Below are 9,749 nucleotides of genomic sequence, written 5' to 3' on the forward strand. Positions count from 1 at the left end.
TCACAGTAGGCACCACTCATGAACATATAATGTACTTGTGACACTGTGTACAGGCACATATGACATACACAGCACACCTACACTCAATGCTTCGGCCCCCGAAGAGCACACAGGTGGCACATGTCCATTTCGCACAGGCACACATGGGTACCACACGAGTGTACTTGGACACTTCATGCCCATCACATTCAGACATATATGGATGCTCTTCACAAGCACATATGAGCACATCACATATGAATACACCTTGAATTCTACGCAGCAGCACAAAAGAAGTCACACACAGGCCTATATAGGCTCATGTGTAGGTGGTACACTCATATTTCATGCCATGTGGCACTATCAGCCCCAACCCCACCATGTGTCTGAGCTTCCATGATCTTGCTCTCCAAGGATGAATCTTGCCCCTCACTCCTTATGCTCCACTAACCTCCATTCGGGACACTGACACCTACTCAGGGCCCTAGGTCAACCTTCTCTTGCCCTTTACAACTGATCCCTCTGCAAATCCTACTGTTGCCTCTCTCACCACCATTCACATGCTGCCATTTTGCTCAGGTCTCTTCATTGTTCCTGCTAGACCTTCATCCCAGCATACACACTCACTTTCCCTACTGCTTCCCTGCGCTACCTTCAGTAGTTTCTGCCACTACTGCATTCATTTTTACAAACTAGGTTTTAAGCAGATGCCTCAGGGCCTGTTTTACAGACTGTAATTCCAGTAAGATACAATACCCCTACTGTAGCTAATGTTAGATGGATCTTGGCTGAAAGCAGGGAGTACCAGAGGAATGTCTATCTGTGGTTCATTGAATATGCAAAGGCATTTGACTGTGTGGATCACAACAAACTGTGGCTGACTCTGAGAAGAATGGGAATCCCAGAACACTTGATCATGCTAATGTGAAACCTATACTTGGACCAGGAGACAGTCGTCAGAGCAAGGAAACACTGCATGTTTCAAACTTGGGAAGGGTGTACGCCAGGGATGTGTCCTATCTCCATACCTTTTCAATATATAGGCAGAACAGATTATCCAGGAGGCTGAGCTCTGTGAGGAGAAATGTGGCATCAGGATTGGAGGAAGACTCATCAACAACCTGCGTTATGCAGATGACACAACCCTGCTTGCTGAAACTGAGGAGGACCTGAAGGGGTTGCTGCAGAAGGTCAAGGACTGCAGCCTTCAATAGGGATTGAGGCTCAATATCAAGAAAACAAAGATTCTCACCACTGGGCCGATTGGCAGCATCATGACAGATGGTGAAGGAATTGAGATTGTGAACAACTTTAGTTTGCTTGGCTCCACAATCTTGGCACCAGCAGCCAGGAAATGAAAAGATGTATTGCAATGGAAAAGGCTGCTGTTAGGGACCTGTCCAAAATACTGAAGAGCAACAATGTCAGTCTGAAGACTAAGGTGCACCTGATATAGGCCATGGTCTTTGCACTCACTTGCTGTGTGCTGTGTGTCAGAGAGCTGGACAATGACTAGGGATGATAGAAGAATTAATGCCTTTTGAGCTGTGGTGCTGGAGAAGAGTATTGAATACCATGGACTGCTAAGAGAACAAACAGGTTTGTCCTGGAGAGGGTGAAACCAGTCTGCTCCTTGGAGGCAAGGATTCTGAATCTTCGTCTGACATACTTTGGACATGTAAGGAGGGACCTGTCCTTGGAGAGGGACATCATGCTTGGGAGGGTGGAGGGACAGCTCAGGAGAGGAAGACCCTCTATGAGATGGATTCATTCAATGACTGGGGTCATGGGAGTAGGTATGTTGGAGACAGTGATATTGGCACAGGATAGATTAGAGCAGGGTTTAGGGCTGTTGTACATTGGTCATTATGTGTTGCAGGCAACTCGATGGCACACAACAACAACAATTCCAGTAAGATTTTGTGCTTTAGAAAGAGTTCCACTTCAAGAAAAGAGGGAGTGAAGAGTGAAGGGAGAGAATAATGAAGGAAAGGAAAAAATGAAGTTTTGAAAACCACTTACTTACACGATAAAATATAGCCTTCTGAGAGTCCTTCAGTCTAACCCATACAAACCCCGTGCCTTCAACCTGATCTACTGTTTCCTGTCCTCACGTCCTTGCTTTGTTTTCATGCTTAGACCACCACCCAGTCCTACCTAATGCAGTTCATGTTATCCTTCAAATCGTGGCTCCTCTCCTCTTTAAGGGAATTAGCCTAGGAAGAAGAGGAGTCAGATTCATGAGACCATCAAAGGGAGAGATCTAATTAGGCTGCTCAGCTTGTAGCTGGAGAGACATGTCCAGGGCAAGTTCTACCTCATTTAACTCAGTTAAGTCCTCGAACACTTCCTGAGTTCCAGCAGGGCGAAGATGCTCACTGGGTTTCGTGGTGAGGCAAGATGAATGATGTATTCCCTGAGCCACACACAGGATGCACACAGAAGTTAGTAACAGAGCTACAAACTGAAGCTGGGTTCAGATCCTGCTTGCTCTCTTTAGCAGAGCATCTATCTTCTCTGAAACCTGTTTCCTGTTCACTGCTAGCTCTTAATTCAGTGATACAAAGCTGATTCTGATGGTTCCACTCATTTCAGAGATCAACTTCTGTTGAAGCATTGTGTATTTGGGGTGAGGATGCAGGTGGGAGAGGGGATCAAGGAAAGCTTCCTGGGGCTTTGAGCTGAACTTCAAATGTGGACAAAACTTCAACAAGGGGGGGGGTCCCTGGTGATGTAATGGTTTAGTACTTGGCTTCTAATCAAAAGGTTGATGGTTTGAACCTACCTTGGAAAGGGACATCATGCTTGGAAAGGCTGGCAAAAGGAAGACCCTCAACGAGATGGACTCACAATGATGGCAGCATTGGGCTCAAGTGTGTCAGAGGTGATGAGGATGGCACAGGACGGGACGGGTTTCAGAGCTGTTGGTCACAGGGTCGCTGGGAGTCATACTCAACTCGACGGCACCTAACTACAATAAGAAGTGGATCTATGGGAGAAAAGATCTAGTGATCTGCTTCTGTAAAGTCTGTAGTTCAAAAAACCCTATTACTTGTCCCATTGACACTATGAGTCAAAATTGACTTGATGGCTCGGTCTTTTTGCCTTGGTGCTTCCCTCCAAGCAAAATGGGTCACCAGTAGCTCTATTGGAGTCACCCGCAAAAATTCGGCCAGGGTTCCCGCTCCCACCGCATGTGCTCAAACCAACACAGACTGATCCGGAAATACGGACTCAATGTGTGCTGCCAGTGTCTCCATCAGTACACCAAGGATATCAGCTTTATCAAGTTGGACTAAGGGATCTTCATGAATGATCTAGAATGGTCTAGATGAGACCTCAACATGGCAAGAAACAAGATTAACAGTTTTTACATAAAATAAAATTTCAGAAAAGATAATGTGAAAAAAAAATTGATGGCGCCAAACATCATTTATCAAAAAGTTAGTGGTTCAAACCTACCCAGCTGCTCCACAGAAGAATGGCCTTGCTGTCTTGTCCACAACTTCCCCCCCACAAGAAAACTCTCAAGAACTCAGTTCTGTCTAACAAGTAGAGTTGTTCTGAGTGAGAGCTGATTCAGTGAGACAATGGGTTACGTTTCTTCAACAAAGAGATAGATTTTAGAATATGAGCATGTACTATGTCTTAGCCAGTGCCCCTGATGCAAGCCATGGTATTTTCAGTCCCTTCCTATGTATCAAAGTTGGACAATGAATGAGGAAGACTGGAGAGGAACGGATGCACTGAAATTGTGCTGTGGTGAAAAGTATTGAATATCCCACGGACTGCCAAAAGAACAAATGACTCTGCCTGGGAGGAAGTGCAACTAGGCTGCTCTTTAGAGGCCGGGGACACTTGGTCTCACATACATTGCGCATGTTGTCAGGAGGGGCTGGTCATTGCAAAAGAGAGAAAGACCCTCAGTGAGATGGAGTGACCCAATGACTGTAATAACAGGGTCAAGCATGACAGAGATCCTGAGGATGGTGCAGGGTAGGGCAAGGTTGAAGTCTGTTGTTTATAGGCTTGTTATCAGTCGTTGTCAACTTTACGACACCTAACAAAAACTTACTTGCTCTATGATGTTGAGTAATACCTTTCCAAATCTTAATTTCCTTTTCTGTAAAGAATGTTCATCACTTGCAGGCTGTTGGGAGGGCCAGCAACCATCTAAATAATGTACACAAAGCACCCAACAATGATACGTCCTTCTCTGGGCTCAGGCCTTCGTCCTCTAACCTCTGGTCCTCCTTCCCTTCCCAGGCAGATCTGCAAGGAGTTTTCGGACTTGATGGCTCAGGACCGCTCACCGCTGGGCAACAGCCGCCCAGCACTCATCCTGGAGCCTGGGGTGCAGAGCTGCCTGACACACTTTAGCCTCATCACGCATGGTTTTGGAGGTCCCGCTATCTGTGCTGCCCTCACTGCCTTCCAGAACTACTTGCTGGAGTCACTTAAGGGGCTGGACAAGATGTTCCTAAGCAGTGTGGGCAGTGGGCACAGTGACACGAAGGCTTCAGAGAAGGAAGCAAAGCATCGGAAATAATTACTTCCCCTCTGCTATCCTTGGTGGTGGTCAGAATTGGGGTTGAGGTCAGACCAGGAAAAGGATATCCATCCAGAAGCCTGAGTTAGGGAACTGGGTTAGAGTCAGGAGGGTGCCTGTCAGTGGTGGTTTGTTGGTAAGGGCCTAGACATCCGACTCGCATGTGCAATTTTTTGATCTTTGAATGCTGAGAAGAGCTTAGGCAGGAACTTGGCATGGAAAAGTTTGGCTCACGGGGCAGAGACCTGTCCATGAGAGTGCCTGGGCAGCAGTAGGCACTCTTAGAAGCCAAGGCCTTTTTGTTTTTCACTGATGGCGGGAGGGAAAGTGTTAACAAATCAGAGGTGCTATTGAAGAGAGGTGCTGGCAGGAGGCCCCAGGTGCTCACTGGAGTCCTTGTATTCCTGGAAAGAAGTAGGCAAATGGGGTCCTCAAGAAACAGAGAATATAAAGCACAAACTGCAGAACTTGAATCTGGGCTGCATTATTTTACAGTCCTGTTGCTGTCTGTCCTATTTATTGATATATGTTGTAATTAAAACTGAAAGTTTTAAAGCGTCCAGTGCAACTTATTTATCCCGTTGAGTTGGCAACTTTTCACTGAGTTTCACTGTTTTCTGCTCATACATCATGATGGAGGGGGTTTTTACCTACAAAGGGCTGTGGGTGGGCTAGGAGGGTGGGGACGTGTATCAAGGATCCTGAGATGGTTGGTTGCTGGGATTTTGTACTTGCTGTTGTCTCTTTTGACCCTGCAGTTGATGTACCTCCCAACTCTCAGATTGCGTTCTCATTCTCTTAATAAAAATTTGTCATTAGATATGCAGCTCTCCCTGTTCTTCTTCAGCTCAGGCTTGAATCTGTGTCTTAAGAAGGCAAGGCTACTAGGAAAAGCAGGGCCTGGGAATTAGGAGGGCTAAAGGCAGGAAGGGGCCTCTGAGGGGAAAGCTAAGGTGAAGGAGACAGCATCTCTATGCAAGAAGGTGTGCAGATCTTGGTAGGTTTATTTGGCTTGTCAGTGTGGCTATTAGTTTTCTCTGTGAGTAGTAAGTGAATGTGGTGAGTCTGTATGTGTATTAGTGACATCAGTAGCTGAGACTGTGTGTGAATCTGTCAGTTTGGCTGTTATATCTTTGTGTTATATTAACATGACGGATGCTGTCAGTGCTGAATGTGCATGTGAATGCTGGTGACTGTGCTGTACATGGCCAACGATAACTCGTTAGTTTTAATCTTGAGGATTTCACTCTCCATGCAATCCTTTTCTTTCCTGCACCACAGACCTCAACCTCAATCTTTATACTGAATCATCCCCCAGATCACTCAGATCACTCCCCAAATCTCTAGGATCTATTGAAAAAGAAATGAAGAACTTGATGGTACCAAGCTATGACTACTGACTGCTCTGGCCAGAAACACAAAATGAGATCTAAGTTAGAATGGATGAAAAATATACAACTAAGTTCAAATTAAAAAAAAAAAAGACCAAGCATACTGGTCTGACAAGAGACTGGAGGAATACTTTAGACTACTATCTTATAACAATCCCAGATACCACCTTTCAAACACATAATAGACTGGCCTTTAAAATGAACACCACTAGGGAAGAATGTGCCCTTTAGAACAATTAGATATTTAAAAATAGACCAAAAAGGCAACAGCTATTCAAAAGCAAAAATGAAAAGGTGGGGAGGGGCATGGAAATGGGAAAGTTAGCATGGAAATAGGATCAGTGCTGACATGGTATGAAGATCACAACCAATGTCACAGAACAATTTGTGTATGAACTATTGAGGGGGAAACCAATTTGTTAGATAAACATTCCACACACGCAGCACACACACACACACACACATGATTTAATAATTCATACCATTGTGCCTGGTCTACATTAAGCTTTCAATAAATGTTCGTTTTATATGTTGGGTTTTTTTTGTTTTTTTTTTAAATCCTTTCCCTGTTTCTCTCCTTAGGAGTTAAAAATGCTTGACAGCTATACTTTCCTCCTCCTGCTCACCCTAAATTCAAACCTCTACCCATTCCAATCTGGCTTCCATCTCCACCAGTATATTGAAATCCACTCAAGGCCATCAATAACCATGATGCTAAACCTAGGGACTTGTATTGTGATTTGAGTGAAAGTTTACAAATTAAATTGCTTTCTCATTCATGTACATTTTGTTTTATAAAATGACAGTTTATGAAAAAAAGAATTTATTAATGTAATTACAATGTCTTATCAACCTTATTGTATATTGCCTTTCCCTTCACCCAACTTAATGTCTATTAATCTATTTTTACTCTCTTCTCCCTCCCTAACCATTCAAAAATGACTCTGTATGTAAACCTTTCCTTAGCTTTTTTCAATAGCAAAGAGAGGCAAACAACTTGAGTGTCCATCAATAGATTGGTTAAAGAAAATATGGCACATTCACAGTGGAGTATTATGCAACACTGAAGAATGATAACTAACTGGAGAAACACTGTATAACCGGGATTAATCTAGAGGAAATTAAGCTGGCAAGCCTAAGGACTTTTTTCTGGACCTAACACAAGATTTTACTTTCTAACCATTTAGCTTTTTGACTCTTCTCTGTGGTTTCCATCATCTCCTGGTTTCCTCTTATGTAACTGAGTGTTCCAAATCTGGCTCCTTCTCTATGTGATCTCTAAATGTTGCTTTTCCTCAAGGCCTTCTCTTCTCTACCCACATGCTCTCTCATGATGATGATTCAGTTCATGGTCTTAAATGTCATCTTTATACTCTTGTCCATCTATATGGTTCCTGGGTGGCATAAACAGGTAAATATTTGACAACTAACAAAAAGACTATTGGTTCCAACCCAGAATTGTCTTGGAAGACAGGCCTGGACATCGGGTTCTGAAAAATTGTCAATCCACGCATATGAAAAAGAGGTTTTAAATATCCTTAAGTTGGATAATGAATAAAGAACATTAAAAACCCGATGTTGGTGAAGAACGTTGAGTAGCTCATGGACTGCTAAAAGAATAAACTGTTTTGGAATAACTGAAAGACGTGAAGCCAGAGTGCTTCTTGGAGAAAATGATGGTGAGATTAACGTCTCACATACTTTTGGGGGTGCTATGGGGGGGGAAGATCGTGGAAAAGGACATTATGCTTGGGAAACTGAAACATCAGTGAAAGAGTAAGATTCTTAAAAAAAAAAAAAAAGAAAGAGTAAGATCCTCAAGGAGATGGATCAACAAAGTGACGGAAACACTGGGCTTAAACACAGCAGACCGGGTGGAAGGAACAGGGTGGGGCAAGGTTTCATTCTGTTTTATAGATAGATAGATAGATAGATAGATAGATAGATAGATATAGATATATATATATAGATATATATGGTCACTATGAGTCTTCACAATTATTTGCTATGCATCAGACAATGGCTAAGGATGACAGAAGAATTGATGTCTTTGAGTTGTGGTGCTGGAGAAGAGTCTTAAACATACCATGGACTACCAAGAAAACAAATAGGTCTTGGAGAGGGTGAAACCAAGTTTCTCCTTGAAGGCAAGTATTTTGAAGCTCCATCTCACATACTTTGGGTACATGCCAGGAGAGACCGGTCCTTGGAGAACATCTGCTCCGAAGGGTAGAGGGACAGCACAGGAAAGGAATACTCAAGATGACATAGATTGACTCAGTGACTTGAGGTAATGGGTAGTGTGCCAGAGTCAGCAAGACTAGCTCAGGACAGGGCCGGATTCAGAGCTGTTGTATTGGTCACTATGAATTGCAGGCAACTCAATGACACATAACAAAAACATGAAGTCAGAGCCAACTCAACGGCACTTAACAAGTTCAGCAAGAAAGAAATGTGCTAAGAACTTCTTAGGGAGCTGAATAACTCCCTAAATTAACTGTTTCCCCTATCAAGTCCCTTAGAAGTAAGCAATCTATAGCTTGAAACAATGAAGTAACTTGCCCTAAGTCACAGGGCCCTACTGTACTGCAGAGTGGATCTCTGATCTGGTCCCAAGGAGGGAAACGGTGTTCCAGCCTTCAGGCTCCGGGAGTCTCCTATTCAGGATTACCAGCAGTGCTGAGGAAGCAGTAAAGTGTGGAGAACAGGGTGAACTTAGAAGCTTCAAATGAGATTTAAGCATTTGATTCTTTCCAGGAAGTCCCCTTCCCCTGAAAAATAAATTGGGTTTTAGCCTATTAGACTATGTGGTCAAGAGCTGCACTAGCAACTTAAAGGCATGTGGTTAGAAACCACCAGCTGTTCCATGGGAGATAAGACAGGAAATCTCCTTTCGTGTGATTTACAGCCTCCAAAAAATCCTCTAGAAAATCAGCTATGAGTCAGTTCCAGCTTGATGACACATAACAAGAAGCTGGGTTTAGTGCTAACGTAAATAGATGGTTTGCTTGCCAAAACTGAGAAGTACCTGATGTATCTGCTGCATTAGGTCAAGAACTACAGCCTTCAATATGGATGAAGCTCAACAGTAAGAAAACAAATACTCTCACCCCTGGGCTGAACTGGCAGCATCATCATAGAGAGAGGAGACAGACTGCTAACAGCTTCAGTTTGCTTAGTTCCACAGTCTTGATACCAGCAATCAGGAAATAAAAAGATGAATTGCACTGGGAAAATGTACTGTCAGAGACCACTCCAGAGTACTGAGGAGGAATGATGTCAATCTAGAGACCAACGTGTGTCTGTCTGATCCAGGCCACAGTCTTCGCAATTACTTGCTATGCATCAGAGAGCTGGACGATGACTAAGGATGACAGAAGAATCAGTGTCTTTGAGCTGTGGTTTCGGAGAAGGATATTGAATATACCATGAACTGCTAAGACAAACAGGTCTGTCCTGGAGAGTGTGAAATCAGGTTGCTCCTTAGAGGCAAGGATTTTGAAGCTCTGACATACTTTGGGCATGCTGCAAGGAAGGACCAAACAGTCCTTGGAGAAGAATATCATGCTTAGAAGGCTGGAAGGACCGTGCAAGAGAGGAAGACTCTGAATGAGATGGATTGACTAAGTAACTGGAGTAATAGGGGAAGATGTGTCAAAGGCAATGAAACTGGCTCAAGATGGTGCTGAATTCAGAGCTGTTGTACACAGGGTCACTATGAGTTAGTCGACTGCACATAGCAACAATTGGATGATTAAATAAAAAGTATATACATTGGTGGACCAATTGGCAGCATCAGGATGTATGGTGAAGAGATTGAGTTTGTTAAC

The 9,749-nt window shown here is 43.6% G+C and overlaps 1 protein-coding gene across 1 annotated transcript in view; it reads left to right on the forward strand.

The window, feature by feature from the left end:
- The window catches only part of TFAP2E (transcription factor AP-2 epsilon (activating enhancer binding protein 2 epsilon)), a 29,390-nt gene that overhangs the window by 17,998 nt on the left and 1,643 nt on the right, over window positions 1–9,749 (forward strand). The window lies entirely within an intron of this gene.

Source organism: Elephantulus edwardii, unplaced genomic scaffold (assembly GCF_000299155.1).
Source record: "Elephantulus edwardii isolate Elephantulus edwardi_28Jun2011 unplaced genomic scaffold, EleEdw1.0 scaffold00049, whole genome shotgun sequence".
Classification (NCBI taxonomy): domain Eukaryota; kingdom Metazoa; phylum Chordata; class Mammalia; order Macroscelidea; family Macroscelididae; genus Elephantulus; species Elephantulus edwardii.